This window comes from Triturus cristatus, chromosome 7, assembly GCF_964204655.1.
Source record: "Triturus cristatus chromosome 7, aTriCri1.1, whole genome shotgun sequence".
Lineage (NCBI taxonomy): Eukaryota > Metazoa > Chordata > Amphibia > Caudata > Salamandridae > Triturus > Triturus cristatus.
In genome coordinates, this window is record NC_140590.1 from 1,128,688,581 (window position 1) to 1,128,707,394 (window position 18,814).

An 18,814-nucleotide genomic window follows, 5' to 3' on the forward strand; every position below is an offset into this window, starting at 1 on the left:
ATCTGTGCTATTGTACTAGAATTAATCTGTGATGTTGAAAGAGAACTGCTCACAATGCAAATTTTGTTACTCATTTTGAATCACAATTACAAAGAGGTCTCAATGGAGTGACCCCTCCTATTTGTGAGCTGCATGATAATTTAGCAATAATTAGCGACTGCAATTACTCGTGCAAACCATTGATCAGCTATTGTAACCCATCTTGGGTTCTTAAACGATTGGCAAAGGGCACTCTGTTTCCATAGGACTGCTTCTCCTGTGGGAATCATGGCGGGAACCTTTGAGTAGTAGACAGTAGTCAGGAGGACCACGGAATGCTCCCACCGATGTTTTCCCTGGATATAATTTTTTTTTTTTTAAGCAAAACCTGACCCTTTAAGGGACATGGACAGCTTTTAAAAAACATGTTGGCATCCAGGGAATGTCACTGCATCCATCACTTATTTCGCAGCCATTCACAGGTGGTCATAAAATGGCTCCTGCATCATTAATAATAATGAGGTAGGAGTTTTTCTTACCTTCTTTTAATAGGCATTTGGCTAATTAGGAGTCTATGGCTTTTCTAAGCCCGATATTAATAACTCGCACGCCGTGAGGGAAACAGCCAGCAAAAGCAAGAACTCGCACGCCGTGAGGGAAATGGCCAGGGAAAGCAAGGACTCCACCTCCCAGCAGCCCGAGGGGCCGCCAGTGACGCCTCTGTTTCCAAGCCCGGAGGCGCGTTAAAGCCTGTGGTGGGCTCCCGCAGTGCGGGAAGCCTGAGATTAATAACTCCCACGCTGTGAGGGAAACGGCCAGCAAAAGCAAGGACTCCACCTCCCAGCAGCCCGAGGGGCCGCCAGTGACGCCTCTGTTTCCGTGCCCGGAGGAGCGTTAAAGCCTGTGGCGGGCTCCTGCAGTGTGGGACGCATGTGGGCGTGCCCGGGCCACGTGTGGGAAAAGCCCGGGCCAAGGGCGGGTGCGTCTGCACCCATCAGAGACCAGAGGAGGCCGGTCCTGGCCACCCCTCTAACAGGCTTTATCCACTAAGCCCTGTTGAGGTGAGTCACATACATTCAGTCGCTGTGAGCGCTGAAACATTTACACTACGGGGAAATGTACTATTATACCAAGCTTCCACCCCTCCACCTCCATAGACAGCATGCTGTAATGAGCAGTTAATATTGTTGCCACCAAGATTGAGCTAACCGAGAGGCGATTCTCCTTGGGATTGGCAGCTCCACAGACTGCTCCTTTGGTAGGGGAGGCTCAAGATGCCCGCGATGGCCACCCACTGACGCTGAGTTTATTGTTCAGTGCCACCAGTCATTCACCAATTTTAGGGGCCTGCAGCACGGACAGCATACCAAATATGGATGCCTCCCCGAACCCAGCAATCACAGGGGCAAAAAGAAAACTGGCTAAACCTACCAGCTCTAAGAGGAAACAACCCCCTTGTGTTAAACAACAACATACCGCCCTGAGTTCATGGATTCAGGGAACGTTGTCCTATGTGAATGCGGAGACTGCTGAGGTCACTGTCGACCTAACATCAGCTGAGACATTAAATCATTCCATCCATACTCAGACTGACCCCACAGCAGTTCCTTCAACTCGTTTTAGACTTGGTGACACCTCAAACGACATTATAGTTGACACTGTATATGAGCGTATCAGAGACCTTGTAGATAAGAATTTTACCACACTTTGGAAATGTTTAGATCGCTAGGAGTCATTGACAAATAGACTAAGCACACATACCAACACCCCTAAATCCACTGTCCAACAAAGGGAGCTCTCTGGTTTGCAGTCCTCTAGTGCACGTAGTCTTAATCAACAACTGCAGGCCCCGACACCAACTCCCCTTCCCTCTACCAGTGCCTGTTACACTTGTAGCAAAGTCAAGGAATGCCTTTCATTTAAATCCAATCACACCCAGAAAAAAACATTGACTACTGGATGCACCAATAGTCCATCCCCACCTACACACCCAGCCGCTCACGCTGCCCCCGCAAACTCTGTAAATAAAGCCATTTTAGAGTGCAATACACAGGGTGTGACTGCCACTATCGAAAATCATGCTAGCAGGGCATCCGCTGAGGCCAGTAAAGTAGTCCTTTTTCTATCAATGGCAGCATGTCCCTATGTTTTAGTTTTAGCAGGTGTTCCCACCCCCTAAGGAAAAAACAGACTTAGACTTGGGACCAATTGCATAATAAAAGCGCTGACTGGGGGGGCGGAGCTTGCTCGCGAAGAAGATGGCAGCCTAAGTGAGAAGCTCCGCACGACCATCAATCTATCCTGCAATTATCCAGCATCTGAAGAGTGCTGCTGGCTTCTCTGGGGCTGTTTGCGGCGCCTGAGGGGCTCTGGTACAGAGCGAACTGACCCCGACTCCTGCAACTGCCCGGATGGCAAAGTGAGGGACCTTGGCTGATACGTGACGGGAGTGGGCTGGGATCCCCAGGCTGCCGTACAGAGCTGAGGCGGCCTAACACATCGAGACACGGCAAAGACCTGCACCCTAATACCGGCTGAAGGGGTTGGCGTTCTGCTGGTGGAGTGCGATTCCTGGGGGGAGACCCTCTCCACATGCAGTAAGCTGGCAGTGGACACTCACAGCAAGTAGGCAAGTTCGGCGCTTGGACTGCTTTGGCCCATGCAGGAGGCGGCTATTAGTGGAGACGCTGCTGCTGCGTGACACTGAGAGAAGTGGAGGCTGTATGCGCTGTGGCTGCAGTGTCCCTACTGTGGCACGGCAGCTGTGCGGCGAGCAACACCATCTGGAAACCTGACAGCCTAAACCTTGGGGCACTTGGTGCTGCGCTGTGGGAAAGACGCGACTCGCCATTTTGATCGCGGGAGTGACGGACCTCCCCAACTGCATCCTCCTGGCCAGAACACGAACGGTAACTGTCTGGCAGTATCCAGCTTACCCAGAGGGTGGGATGCTCGTCGTGGGCCCCCGCGGGTGTACTCGAGCGGGGTCGCAAGGAGAGGGTGATACTGGTGGCGATTGGCAGCCCCGGAGGCGTTGGTGACGAGCCTGTGGCGCTTGGGATGCACATCGTGTGGCTATAAACAAACTGACCCCCATGGGCTATTAGACGACAGGAATGCCGTCTAAGCGACACGTGTACTGTGGAGGGCTGGACATTGGACTGCAACGGGCTCCTGCTCTACTCTGAATGATCCTGCGAGTGGGGGCCCATGCAGCGTGCCGGGCACCAGAGCTGACACGGTGACGCCGGAGCCCTAGGAAACCAATTGGCCTTACGAGTTGGGTGGTGTCGGCCCCTGACTGGCAGCAAGATGCTCTGATCTCTACATCGACGCTGCGAGGCCCGCTCTGATTGAGAGCCTGTACCCTGGGGACCTGCGGTGGGTATATTGTGTGCTGCCTTGTCTGTAAGTCTGAAAACTAAAAGTCTTGCCAAGACCGCTACATTCAGTGGAGGTCATTGTGTCAGCGGCGTATGACTCGGTTCAGCTTAGTTTTAAGCCTGGAAAAGTGATAGTCCCTCTGCAGTGATTGGCAGAGTTGACAAAACACAACCAAAGCTAACGTTCGATCAGTGGAAATCTTAGGGGCGCGACGCTGCTGCAGAAGATGGCGATAACACGCAGGATCCACCCCAAGAAGAAGCAGATGGCGACATTCGCACTATGCTTGCTGCGATGGAAAAGGGTTTGCAAAGCAGCCTTTCAGTCCTGAGCTCCAAGGTGGACTCTCTCTCCTATCGCATGGACAGAATGTCTGAAAGACTTGACAAACATGCAGAAAGGTTGGACATGACGGAGCGTTGGGTCACGGAAGTGGAGGAGGCACAGACAACACTAGATGCCGATCACAAACAGTTGGGGAGAGTGATGCAGGTTCTGCAGGATAAGACAGAGGACCTTGAGGCACGGTCTCAGCGCAGTAACCTAAGGATCACCGGCCTACCGGAATCGAACCAGACTGGCAACATGGAACAATTTGTTAAGAAATTGCTAGTTACGCTCCTTGGTAGCGAAACTTCCTCGCCTTTGTTCGTGGTCAAAAGGGCACACAGCTCCCTGGGCCCTCGCCCGAAGCGACCCCGAGACCGATTTATAGCGAAGCTACTTAATTACCGCGACCGGGACGCAGCGCTGAAGGCCGCCAGAGACAAGCAACCTCTGCAATACGAAGGCTCTACCATCTCACTGTTTCTGGACTTCACGCTAAGAGTACAAGAAGTGCGCCGGCAGTTTGCTCCCTTGAAGAAACAGCTCAGGGAGCAAAGCATAGACTATGCCATGCAATACCTGGCTAGACTCCGAGTCAACCGTCAAGGCCAGTCGTGAATCTTCACGGACCCTAAAGTCTTACAGAAGGCCCAGAAGGACTGGGATAAAGATAAACGGCATAGCCCGGAGAGAGGCTCCTGGGAAGGGGCAGTTGGTGGCCGTCAGGACTGAACTTTGGCCTGCCCTTAATACAACACGTCGCTCATGGGGTTATTGATGAAAGTTCTCTTAGTAATGCTAGAGGGGCCGGTGAACTGCAGTGACTTTGTTATTCTTAGTATCACTGCTGATACAGTTTCGGACCTTTAAATAAGGCTTAGGGGTGAGGGTAGAATTTGCTGCTGAGGCTTAGCCAAGTTGATGTCCACTGTTGCAGTAAGACATGTTGGCGTAGAGGCGGTTGGAGATCCCCTATCTCCTTCAGATGTTTCATAACATGCTCATGGTGTGCAGAGCAGAGGCCTGAGGAACTGTGCCATGGGGGTAGGGGAGGGGGGAACCTTTTCGATTCTCATTGAGTTGTTTAAGTTGACTGTTTTTCATGATGGTACTAGGGGACCGTTTGCCAGTTTATCGCCCAGGCACTGTTGGGATACGCCTTTGCGTGGGTGGGGGCAGGATGGGATAGGGATTTGTTTGGTTTGTCATTGATATTGGACACTACTCATTATGTAGTGAAGATCGTTATCTACCTATGTACAACGCTAAGTTAGCATAACCGCGTTAAATGTTTGACAGCCATCTTGCCGCTTTTGCTGCTTTTGCACACGACACTGTAGTCACATGTTATTAAATTGAGAAATGCTTACTCGACTTTGCTTCACATGAGAACTGTCTGTTGTTAACATCCCAAACAGTGAGCAGCGACCTTGGTCTGTACACAGTGTAAAAGAAACAGTCTGGGTCGCTAGACGGTGCATGTTGTTGAGTTCAGGTTGATCGGCCCACTAGTTTAGCCATAACACGCACGCAGCTGCAAATACCTGAAAGTCGGGTGCTTTTAATATTGCAGTGTTACATGTTTTTCAACACATTCAGAGGAAGAGCGTTCCTAGGAGCAGAGCAGAGCTGATCCTGTGATGTGAACTCTCTGAGCTGATCTTTACGGTATGGGCTTCCCCATTCAAGCCTAGAGACCTTTTATTAGTCTAATAATACTATTAGTGTGTTAGAGAAAGGAAGGTGGCCTAGAGCCACTGTCATTTTAGTATGATTACTCCTTTCATTTTCTATGGTATTGTAACTATGCTCATGGTTTTGATTTTAATCGTTTGTCTGCTAATGTTAGCCAAACTGCTGCATCTTAGGACACGACGTTTATGAAATAAACTCTTTAAACTTTTCCTGTGTCTCTTTTTACTCTGTTGTGGACTGGTACGAGAATAATTACGAAAAGGGTATTTCTGATTCCCACCATTCCTGAGAAATATACTAAGTCGCTTGTTCTGGGTTGTCTATACATTGGGACTGCCGAGTTAAACCTCGAATAATGAATGGGACACTGATGCTGGCCGGATGAGGGGTTCTGGGTTCTGAGGTGAGTTTTTGGTACACCGCAATTCACTGAGGGCCTGGGTTCCTGCGCATAGTTCTGCGCATAAGCAGAATGCCTGCAACAATCACACATGGCAAATGTGCACGTTGTATGTTCCCATGGCGGATACAAATAGCCTGACAGTGCCTGATCACAACACAGTTGGTAGTTCTTCCCATAAGGCTGCAGTGCAGGGTAAAATACGTGCTCTCACATGGAATGTGAGGGGTCTTAATGACCACAGGAAATTGCGAAAGGTTCTAGCATACTTGTCGAGACACAAAATAGACATTGCATTACTGCAGGAAACACACCTTCCTCTTGACAGCCCCATGCTTCGCAGTAAGGGGGTGCAGGGTTTCGCCCATGCAGCGGGATTTGCCACGCTTACTTGAGTTCGCCCTAGATCATCCCTCTCACTCGAACCTTTGGTAACAGATTTGGACGGACGATATGTTATATCAAAATGTCGGGGCAGGGTATAGACATGCTTATAATTAATGTATATGGGCCCAATTATGACAACCCTGGCTTTTATACTGCCCTGTCCGATAGGGTGCGCAACAGTGGGGCGGGACAGCAACTCTGGGGAGGTGACCTTAACTTAGTTTTGGATCCCGACCGAGACCGCTCTGGAGGACCTGTGAGAAGAGTCATGGAGGCAGTTAGAGTGCTCACAGATATCATGGTACAAACGGACTTACACGATGTGTGGAGGCAGAGATTCCCTGACAAAGGGGGGTACACTCATTATTCAGCGTTCCACGACTTACATACATGCATAGATTACTGGTTGGCCACCAGACAGCTGTATGACCACACGCGGCATGCGAGGTCCTTCCCCACACACTTTCAGACCATTCCCCGGTTTTGCTAGTTTTAGATGTCCCCCAGAAAACTGTCCCCCCTTTCACTTGGAGGTTCCCCCCGTACTCCCTGCTGGATCCAGTATTTAAAGCAGAGCTAGCTGAAGCGATTGAAATATACTTTGATAAAAATGTGGGTTCGGTGGAGAGCTTTCAGGTGGTGTGGGAAGCATTCAATGTTTACATACGTGGTGTTACCATGTCCAAACACTCAGGAGTCCTTAGGGAGCTGCGTAAGAGGCTCGCAGATATGGAAGTTTTATTAGCTAACCTAAAGGTGCGTCTTCATAATGCAGATGTTAATGAGGTATTGAGAGAATTCAAAGCCCAGCTAGAAGAGTTCCACGATGCCTCTGATGCTGAAGTCAAACACCTTGGTAAATATGCGACGGCTCGCACCTACAGGGAGGGCGAACGCCCGGGTAGGGTACTGGCCCAGCTATTAACGAAGCGGCGCGGATATAAAGCCGTCTCTGAAATTAAGTCCGCTGAGGGAGAGGCACTCACTGCTGACACAGCCATAGCAGAGAGATTCAGGCAATTCTACTAAAATCTATACACTTCTCGTAGTTCAGGTACGGAGGAGGACATTTTGGATTATTTAACCCATATTAAGCTGCCCTGGCTGACTAACACACACATTGTGAATTGCTGATGCGCCCTCTGGAGAAAGATGAAATACTATTGGCACTCGCCAGTATGAAACCAGGCAGCACCCAGGAGGGAGACAGCCTGACTGTTGCCTTCTACAAGGCCTACTTAGATCTGCTCTTGCCACACTTAGCCACCCGATTCGATGATATGTGCGTATCGGGTACGATGCCTCCTTCTATGAGGGAGGCGATTATCGTTGCTATCCTGAAGCCCGACAAACCCCCTGAGGAATGTTCGTCGTATTGACCTCTCTCTTTGCTTAATGTTGACACTAAAATTTATGCACATATCCTGGCGAATAGATTGGTTCCTTTGGTCCCAACGTTGGTTGCTCCGGAAAAGGCGGGGTTTGTTTCGGGCCAAAACCTCACCTATAATGTACGCACAGTGTTTGGTGCGATCCAGCGTACCAAGCCAGACATCCAAGCAGTCACAGTGTTTCTCGACATGGAGAAGGCATTCGACTTGGTTAAATGGCCCTTCATGAGACAGGTCTTGTCGAGGATGGGGCTGGAGGTGGTGTTCCTACGGTTGCTGGGTGTGCTGTACTGTATGCCCACGGCCAGTATAAAAATCGGAGATCTGGTGACTGACCCGATATATATCTCTAGAGGTACGAGACATGGCTGCCCGCTTTCCCTGATTTTCTACGCTTTGGTGGCAGAACCCCTAGCCTGTGCGCTCCGCAAATACCATAGGTATAAAGTTATTCGTATTCCAGGCTATGCTGTTTTCATTTATTCTGAATCACCATTATGTACATTACGACACATTAAGAGCTCTTACATCAATGCCAGTTTTAAGCTCTTTTAATCTTGGCCGATTCGCGCCTGTTCCTTAGACAGCTCACCGCTAGCGCATGTTTGCCCAGTCTAGCAATACCTCCAATACCCGGGCTTTTCTTCTGATCGGCACCGGCTGAGCTCACCATAGGGTACTTGACAATTGCCCACTGTAGAGCTGTATTGCACTCGCTCTGCTGCATACTTAGATGACACACGCTATGCTTATGGGCACTGTGCTTTAACAAGGAGCAACCTTCAGATTGTGACCTTAGTACAGAACTTAGATACGCTAGCACTCCACCTCCTGGGAGCTAGTTGTTGCACAACCAGGTCATCAAACGGTCTATTATGAGCCACTTTTGATTTTTCTCCCACAGATTCCTCGAGATTGATTCCTATTGTTATGCAAGCTGTTGACCTATCGCTGCATATTTCCTCTTATTGATACGTAAGTACCCACCTAATGTCTCTACTTAGTGAGCGTCCATCAATTGTGTGTCTTTTGCTCTACTTAGTGAGAGCAGCTGATTCATTCAGGTTGGATATGGAGATGACTGTTTCCCTCTTTCTTTAGGAGCATTACCGGGCCCACGTTTTCAACTTCCACGGCGGAGGTTCCCCGCCATTGCATTTAAGTAGGTACTGATCACCTGACACAATAGTAGCATACAGCAGTATACCATTAGCTCCTTACACGGTTTCTTCAATTATCCACAGGTGCTCTTCACCGTCCAGTCCTGATGAAGACCCCACAGTAAGGACACCAATCAATCCTGCACAGGGGTCGAAACGTCGACAATACACAGACATCCTACTACACAAACTCTGGTGACATTGTTAAAAAATGCTTGTCCATTAGAGCTATGTGTTATCTCAGGAACGCTTGACCTACCACAGACCGGAAAAGTTCTTATCATGCAAAATTGATGTATATATGTCACAAATACCTTTTCCTTGTCCTCCACATACACCTTACCACTCAACACCCATTCCCCTCCTCTTTCCCTTTCTGCACCAAGAGCACTGTAATATATTGCACTATAACTATAATTTGCGAAGTATTTGCGAATGCTTTGATTATATTGCACTGTACTAATGCTTTGAACACAATTGCATTAGATGCTCTGTTCTATAAAGTAAATAAATTGGACTTTTGCCAAACGAATAACTGTTTTCTGCTACTATAAATTGTTTCTTTAAATATTTTCTGCTACCTTGACCATAACTTTTTGCACCGTGAATACCATAGGTATAAAGTTGTTCGCATTCCAGGCTATGAACTCATAGTTTCGACTTACGCGGATGACACTCTCCTATATGTTCGCGACCCTGATTACCATCTTTCATCTGTACTATGAGAAATAGTTTGCTTTGGGGGAGTGTCAGGACTGCGTGTTAACTGGTCGAAGTCCATCATATTTCCACTTACCCCAGCCACGACTCGCTTTGAACCAGACTTCCCATTGCAGTGGACGACGGACTCGGTGTGGTACCTAGGTATCCAGATACACTCAGATTCAGACGTCGTCATTAGGGAAAATTATGACGTTCTGATCAGTAAGGTGGAGGATGACGTTGAAGGCTGGATCCGATTACCATTGTCTCTCCAAGGCATAATCTCTATAATGAAAATTGTGATACTCCCTCGCTTTCTGTTCCTCTTTACCAACATTCCGATGGTGTATTTTTTAAGAGGCTCACAACATTGATGGTTAAGCTTGCATGGGTGGGCAAACAACCTAGGGTTAAATGGCAAACTCTCACGTTACCTTATCACATGGGAGGATTGGGAGCACCTGATCTAGACCTGTACTATAGAGCAGCGCAAAGTGCAAATGCTTATCACTGGATAAACGGCCCGCTGGACACCCCCCACCTGCGCATTGAGAGAACGGTGGCTTCCCCCCGCCCATTACCCATGCTGCTCTTCTCCCCTCCAGATCGTAGGACTGGTATATTAAACTCAGTCAACGTGACAACCCATGCATGGCACCACCTCTTAAGGTTACAGCAGGGGCTATCCTGTATTCACATCTTGCCCCGCTAGAATGGTGCCATTGGTTGCCTCCATGTAGAGACAAAGGTGTAGTTTGTGCACTCAGTTCCATAGAGGTCAGTACTATAGGTAACGTATTTGAGGGTGGCATGGCAAGAAACTGGGGAACGTTAAAAAAAGGGGACGCTATACTCACTCTCCTCACCAGATTCCAGTTTCATAGAACTAGGCATGCGTTATATCAGCTTTTGGGGAACGACCTAGCGGAACCTCTGGAACCAGCCGCCCTTACACTTGTTATAAAAACTGACAACCCGACGAGACTAGTATCCAAAATCTACAAACTTACCATGTCCTATAGGGAGAACTATTTTACTAAGGCCCGCTTAGCATGGCAACGGAACCTAAATAGGGAAATAGATGAAGCAGCATGGACGTACTGCTGCACCAGTACGAAACGCGTTTCCCTCAATGGCAGACACCGGTTGATTCACTTCAAATATCTCAATAGAGTTTATCATACCTCGGAAAGGCTTTGCAGATATGGCCTGAGGGATGACTCGAGGTGCGAGCGCTGCAATGAAAGGGTGGCTGACTTCATGCATCTGGGGTGGTTCTGCCAGGGGATTGCGAGATTCTAGGAAAGTGTCTTCTCAGAGATGGCAGCGATTATAGGGCAGGAGCTTGAGCCGGAGCCGGCTCTGGCTCTGCTGGGCTACTCTAAATCCTTGCCTAAAGGGATACGTAGACTGGTAGACATGGGACTGCTGATGGCCAAGCACAGAGTGGTGATTTGTTGGTTGAAGGGACAGCTTCCTACGACTGCCCAATGGGCGAATGACATGCTGTACTGCTGCTCCCAAACGGAGTACTATAGCGACCTCTTCCCTCCCCGCAATAGGCCTAAGAACTTCTGGGCGCTCTACAGTGTGTGTAGATCTAATAAAGAAGGAGGCGACAAGTTCACTGAGTGAGAGGGCCAAGCAGAAAGCGTACCCAGCCCTGCAGTATCGTAGTACAGTAGCTAGTCCTGGCGGGCATGGAGATCTGTGATATACCGTTAGCCTTGTGGATAACTTGAGATTGGGTTCGCGATGTATTTTATTCTCCTTGTTAGCTGGAGGGCGTAAAATGCTATTCACATGCTATGTAGTACCACTTAACTACTGTACCATTTGTGCCTTGGAATGTAAGACCGCAAGAAACCACTGTCATTGTACTGTCATGTTAATGGGTAAATGTCCTTTGTTTATTGTTTTTGTAAAGAGATGTCGAATTGAAATCAAATTTTTTTTTAAAAAGAAATAAAAAAAGAGAAAAAAAAGCACTGACTGGCTTGTAAAACATAAAGGGTTTAGGGTGGCAAACGTTAGCGACACCATAATAGTACGCAGGGTAGGCTAGGTCGGCTCCTCATCAAAGAATAATGAGGGAAACTGTGTTGTCATTAACTTTCGACGACCGCCACTGGTAAGATCTATATTGACAACACAGGAACTCAACAGCACTATTCCAACTCTTATTTGGTCACTGCCCCTGGGATTTTTCTATAAACCGACCCCGGGGCCAAACACACTTGACATTTCTCCACACATTGTGCATAACAGGTTTTCGCCCTGTCAGGCTTAGACTGCCTGGATTGACTGTTATCTATTTCTAGATTAGTTGAGACTGTCCCTACCCCAATCATGCTTAATTCCTTAGAACGTGACACCTTAGACTCACATGACCCAAACTTACACATACTAAGCTGGAATGTTGCCGGCTTAACATCTAAAATAAGTTCTGAAGATTCTTATGTTTCAAGAAACTGGGGCTACAAGGGATTTATATGTAGAAGGGTTTGTATGTTTTAACATCACTGTACCCGTTCCCAAAGCAGACCACCCATTCAGCGGACTTTCTATCTGGGTCAACATTTCCTCAGGTGGTAGTGCTAAGACTCTTGTCACAAATAATGATAACTTTCAAGCCTTGATCTATACACGAGGGCCCCAATTTGCTTCATCAATCTTTATAGTTATGATTTCCTGACCTTACCAAACACAAACTTCATTACAATTTGTTTAATTTTATTTCTAATTTACAAAGCCAAAAGGTGTTCCACAATTTAGCTGGCATCTGTCTAGGCAGCGATTTTAATGCCAGGATCCCTAGGGAAAACAAACTAGTTACTTTTCCCCCTGCTTATGTGCCCCCATGCAAAAGGGGGGCAGAATTGTTGGACCACCTGTCTAACCACAATTTATTAAATGTGATAGAAATTGCAGCTGTACATAGAATGATAACCGTTTAATACCAACATACAGAGGTCGTGGTTGTGCTTCAACCAATTACGTCTTCATGTCTGCCTCACTAGAAGACTTCTTAGTAAAGGCTGAGGTCATATCAACAGTGCAGGGTGACCATAACCCAATTGTGACTACAATTAGATTCGCCCCTATGGACTTTGCCAAAGAGCATGGGGCCAGTAATTTAGCGCCCACTACTGATAATTTGAGAGTGATCTGGAAAGGCGTTGATAGTAACAATTTATTCTCTAGAATGATTACAGCATATCCATCAGTCATTGACATTTGCCTGTCATCTATCGACCCCAACCCAGAGGCAATTAATGCCTTTACTCATTAATGTGGAGGCATTAAACAACTGATCTCTAGGCCTGCTTTAGACACTAACCAGAGTCCAAGATGGTTCAACAATGCCTGCTCACGAGCAAATAGAGAGCTCCATACAGCACTTGCAATGACACCAAGAGATGCAACTCTTGTTAAGTCCCTGAGGTGTCGTTACAAACAAGTGGCCAGGCAACGAAAATATGAGATCCTAAAAGAACGCTGGGATAACCTTGCTTGTGCTGCCAGACTTAACAATGGAAACGGGTTTTGGGCAGCAGTTAAAGACATGTGATCTATGGGCCTTACACTTACTCCCTTAAGCTGTAACGTAACTAGTGAAGCTTGGGAAGCCCACTTCTCTAAGATCTATTTAGCTCCATCTCAGAGTGAGGATCCCTTTTACCATCATGCTGCCTCGCGGATTCAAATATCCGTGATAGAAGTTGAGGATGCCATCCACCTAAGCTTAGGTAACAAGGCCCCCGGCGGGCTTCCCATCGACCTCATCAAGCAGAAACCGGAGTTTTGGGCGCCCCTTTTACTTAATGTTTTTAATAATTTAACAAATGCTTCTATTGCTAGCACATGGTCCACCAGCATTATCGTTCCGATTTTTAAAAAGGGGACCGATCCAACCCTAGGGCGGAGGAGGAAAATATTCTAAACATTTTCCAGCTAGGTTTCAGAAGCAAAATTGGCACTGTGGAACAGTGCCTGAACCTTAATTTGATTGTTGGCAAATACACCATAGCTCGGAAATCCACCATTTACTTGGCTTTTATGGACCTCACCTCAGCCTTCGATTTTGTTAACAGGTCACACTTATGGTCGGTCCTTTTAAAATATGGGTTGGATGAGGCCTTAGTCCATTTTTTAGCTTATTTGCACAAGGACTTGAAAGCACGGGTGAGGATCAGTAACGACAGGGAGGTTTCAGGGGACATTAATATTGGTAGAGGGGTCAGGCAGGGGTGCGTACTGGCCCCTCTCCTATTTATTTTATACATTAATGACTTACATACCAAATTGTCTGAACTTACTAAAGACGTCCCGAGAATCAATGGTAATACACTCCCCGCCCTACTGTGTGCGGATGATGCGGTCCTAATGGGCCGCACACCCAATGCACTACACACTTTAGTTCAGGGCTTTGTGGATTTTATGGCCGGTTTAGATCTTTGTACCAATTTTTAAAAATTGTTTTTAACGACCTGTGGCCCTTATCAACTCAATTACCTCAGGATTTGAACGCTTATCAAGCGCTTGCACTTTCCCATATTTGAGGTTAGTATTTTCAGCCAACGGTTCTTGGGCAGCTCATGTGGCACATAGCAGGAGTACATTTTTAGAAGCCACCAATTCAATTCTGTGCCTCCCGCAGCCAAAAAGAGCCAAGGTAGTTTTATCTATAACTAAAATTTATAAAACACAGTGCATTCCCGACGCAACATACGGTGCTGAAGTTTGGGGTTTCACAAAATGTAGTAGTATCCAGGGAGAGGAAAATAGACTCTGTCGGAAACTTTTGGGGCCCCAATTTCCTCCTCACATTTTGTTTGCCATAAGGAATTAAAATTGTTTTATATTGAAGATTATATCAGGGCTCGTCCTGCCATATTTTGGATAAAAGTTTGGCAAAACCCGGCAGCGACCTTAACGAGAGATATAATAGTTGATTGCCTTAAATGTGATGGGGCGGGGACATAACTTGGCTTGCCACTGTTAGAAAAAGTTTGACAAGCGTGAATCTCGAACATATATTTTTAAATCCAAGTGACATGGAAGGTATAAATAAAAAGACCCTCCAGTAGGCTCTATATGATCAATATAGTAACACAAGATATGTAACAGATCTCTTGAAATCGTCAGTTGCAAGGTATATGTCCCTGGTGGACGCAACTTGCCCCCCATCACTTCTGCCATCCAGTTATCTTTTAAAGAACATAGGTCACTGGGAGAGAAGTTTGCTCTTCCGCCTTAAGGCTGGCACCTTAAAATATATACTTTGCTTCCCTTTAGGTTTCAATATCAATCTTGACCAAATGCCCTGCCCTTGTGGCAATCGCAGCAATCAATCAATGCTACATTTTTTATTCTTCTGTAACTTTTATCAAAAATATACTAAAGAATTTCTGATCCCTGTTTTTTAAGGTAACTGCCATCACTGATTACAGAACAGCATATATGGAAATTCTTAAACTTAAGGGGGATGACTTGATATTTTGTGTAAGTTCTTTTTTGAAAGTGGCAGTTCGTTCTCATGCTTCAGTGAGCACCCCATGACATATTTGATTGCACTTTATTACATCATGCTGCTATTTGATATGAGTTATACATTCTTATTTGGAGAGTTCTCTGTAAGAAGCTGCTGTTCTGCATACCATGTTTTTCTTCTCTATAGTCTATATTTGATTGCACTTTTTCATATTACGCTGCTATCTGTTTCCACCTGATTGCACTTGATTACATTATGCTGCTTTTGCTAAGGGCTATAAGCTCTCATTCAGTTAATGTTTCTATGAAGTTATTGTCCCATACATCATGTCCTCTTTTATAACATATGTATTTTTATCGCTGTCTTTTGGTACGCATCACAGGCCCCTATTTGTCTACTGTTTTCTATGCTGCTATTACTGTACATACTGTGTATTTTTTATAAATGTATGTATTTCTGCTGGTATTTAGACCTGTGCTTTTATGGATATTTTATATCCGAATAAAGATTTATTGAATTAAATTGAATTTTCTAATTTGAGACTAGGGTTGGGCAAAGCAGTGATTCAGTGTAGCGTAATCACGCAGAATTACCTAAATTTCAGCGACAGTTGACAATGTGAGAAGAGTATTTCCACATTTACCACTTTTTCTACAGTGCAAAAATGCCTCCTTGCATCCAAAATTGATGCGAGATTGCATTTTGTGGTAAGAAATCGCGATAAATGTAACAGAACACAGATAGTGAGCGTGTGCTGCCACTCGCACTTGCTAAATGTCCATTTGGGGTAGGATTTCCCCCCAACTTACTACCGACATTTAGTGATATTTTCTTAGCACAAAATGCACCTTGCATCTAAAATGGACAGGAGGAGGCTAATGCAGCAGAACACAAATAAGGAGCATGAGAGTCCACTTGCGCATGTTAAATGTGCCCTGGTGTTAGGATTCTCTCCCCCAAATTACTTCTAACTACACGAGGAGGAGTAATCAAGTAAATATTGGTACTTCTGCATCAAAGAGTAACGTAGAATTACAAATATTGCTCCAATTACTCAGGCATAATTGAAATTAAGCCTAGGACTACTTGAGACCAGTTTCTTTGTAAAGAGAAATACAAAATATTTACCTCGGTAGCCATTGAACTCTGTCACTGTTGTTTTAATTGTTTTTCTTATGATTTCCACTTTTTGTCCTACAGGAATCAGTAGGGATGCCTTTCATGTATAGGCAGCTGCTCTTTGGAATTGTCTTCTGCCACAACACTATTGGGAGAGCAATCATTTGAAGTTTTTGAAAGCACATTTGGAGGAGTTCTCCTCCCCCCTCTACCCACTCTACTTGGTTCAGGTCAGGATGATTAAACCAAAACTGTTTGCTTGTTGCCTCCAAAACCCAATAAGAGAGAAGCCTTATCTTGTGTTAACCTCTTACTACCTTTATCCGGCCTGTTTACAAATGGCCAAAAGGGTATGCAGAATTTATCTCACCTAATAGAATCTGAAACCCCTAGGTTCAGAATTTATCAGGTGAAATAAATTCTATCTGAGGTGTGTTTTTCCCTGAAATTGGATATTACATGCAAATTGTCCAGGGCACTCGTAATCAGGCACAGAGAATGCTATCAATCGCAGACCTGTGGGCTATCAATTGATAAAAGCAAAGGAACAATGTCCTAGCTACCCTTTTGTATCCACCTTTTGATGGCCATGGAGGTGGGAAAGGTGCCACCTCTCTCCGATTATGAGGGTAATAGTGATTCGTGTATTAAACTGTAGGGCTGCAACCTTCGTCCATGTTGTTCACACAGAAATGAAGCTACAACTTTCCGTCCGATTCACTGACATTGTTTATTTTATGGTTGTAAACATTACCAATGTCCTGGACAAATCTCATATAGGCTTCATAAAAAGATCAAAATCAATTAATTCTATAGGGGCTCCACCGAAATATAATCCTGTACACACCCAGGGCCCTATCACAAATGGCCTGGTACCAAGCTTCCTGCATTCGTACCAGGAGCCTGAGTTTTGACCTATATAATGGGGAATACCACAGAGAAAGTGCTATTGCACCACCATATTCCATATAATTTCCAGGTGCAGCCGGTACATGTAAGAGCAGTGGGTCTTTGGTGCTGGGCAGGGGCTGGGCAGGTGGAGGAAGTCAACATACGAGATAGGAAAAATAAAATAAATAAAACCACTTACCTTGCGCTCGCCACATCGCCAACTCTGCCATGTGCTGAGCGCAAGGTAAGTGGTTTTATTTATTTATCTATTTTATACTCCCTATCCCATCGTATGTTGACTTTAAGCCCCCCCCTCACCGCTCTTACCTGTACTAGCTGCTTCTGATATTTTCCCAAATTCCTGTCCGATTACCAGGCATATATCCTCCCCTATTTTTGAGGGTGGTTCTGTGCCCAGAAATCCAGGTACATTTTCACAAACCATGTTTTTAGCTGAAATCGCGACTACTGACGCACTAGTAATCAGGCCTTAATATGGTTTTGAAGGAAAGAAGAAATTGAAGCCTGAATCTCAAGAAAGGCCCAGAGTTCCACTGGACCATTCATGGACACCACTCTTTATTTCTAATATGAAATTAATCCTCCAAAATAATCTTTTCTGAACCAGGCAGAGCACAGGCTTTATCTGGGTAGATAATTCTACGTGTTTTTGTAACATTTGCAAATGCATCGTCTGACTATCGTCAGCAGATGGCATGTTTGGCAGGGTCGCGGATTATAAACTACAGACATGTCTGATGTCAGAGGTTGGAAGAGTGCAGCTGCTGACTCCATTGCCCATCACTCTGAACCAATGCCATATTTGCAGATGAAGCGCCTAGCTCCAAGACTCCTGTGCTTGCATTGGCAGCTTCTTAAAGAAGCCATGCTGGGCTGAGATCCAAAACACATCTGGAAGAGGAATCTTCCTTGATAATTTGCCTGCAGTCGCCTCACACGAGTCTAGGCGGTTTCTGGGGAGCAGTGCTGGTATGAAACAGATGCGCCTTTTGGAGTTATCGGAGAGATTTGGGGACTTTTTTATAAGCCACTTTTTCCTCATATTAAAAGTGACGCACCGGCAGCGCAAGGGGTTAGTAAATAAGACCCCTGGTGTCTGATGTGAAAAAAACAAAAGTTTCTCTAGAAGAGAACCCTATAGGCTTTGCAAGCATGCTTCATCCACTGGTTTTACTGAGAAACTGTGGAGGTTCACCTAGTTACGATTTTCTAAAACTAAGGGCATATTTATCATTAAGTTGTGTCTTCCTTGTGCCATGCAAAGAGGTGCAAGGTTGATGCAACTACTAGGTCAGATTTCTCAAGCCGTGCAAGGTCACTATGCTTTGTACCCCTATGACTTGATAAATATAGAGTAACGCAACGCAGCACAAATTAAGGCGTTGCATTACTGTGCCCCAAGGAGGCATTACATGGATGGGGCATGGGTGTTCCCACACATCCACAGATGGATTTTGGTGCATTCCCAGATTTACCATTACGGTGTACCTAGGAATGCGTCAAAATGCTACGCCTCCCCGGGTGTGGCCTAAGGAGGAGAAACATCTTTATTTCTCCTTTTTTTTTTTTTTTCTATGTGTGCTGCATTATGCAGCACACATAGAAATAGCAAAATTCCTCTCAGGATTGTTTTTGTGCAGGAAGGCATCCCTTCCTGCACAAAAACAATCCTGCCTGCAACGCAGGCACCCGCGGACCACAGCAAAGTGGTGCCTGCGTTGGTGCTAGGCAGAACATTGTTCGCCAGCACAAGGAAAGGACAGTAATGCGCTGTATGATGTTAAATACGGTACATTCCTGCCCATTCCCTTTCATGCAGTGCAGGAAAGTGGCTTGCTGTGTTGCGCTGCGTGAAAGCTTGATA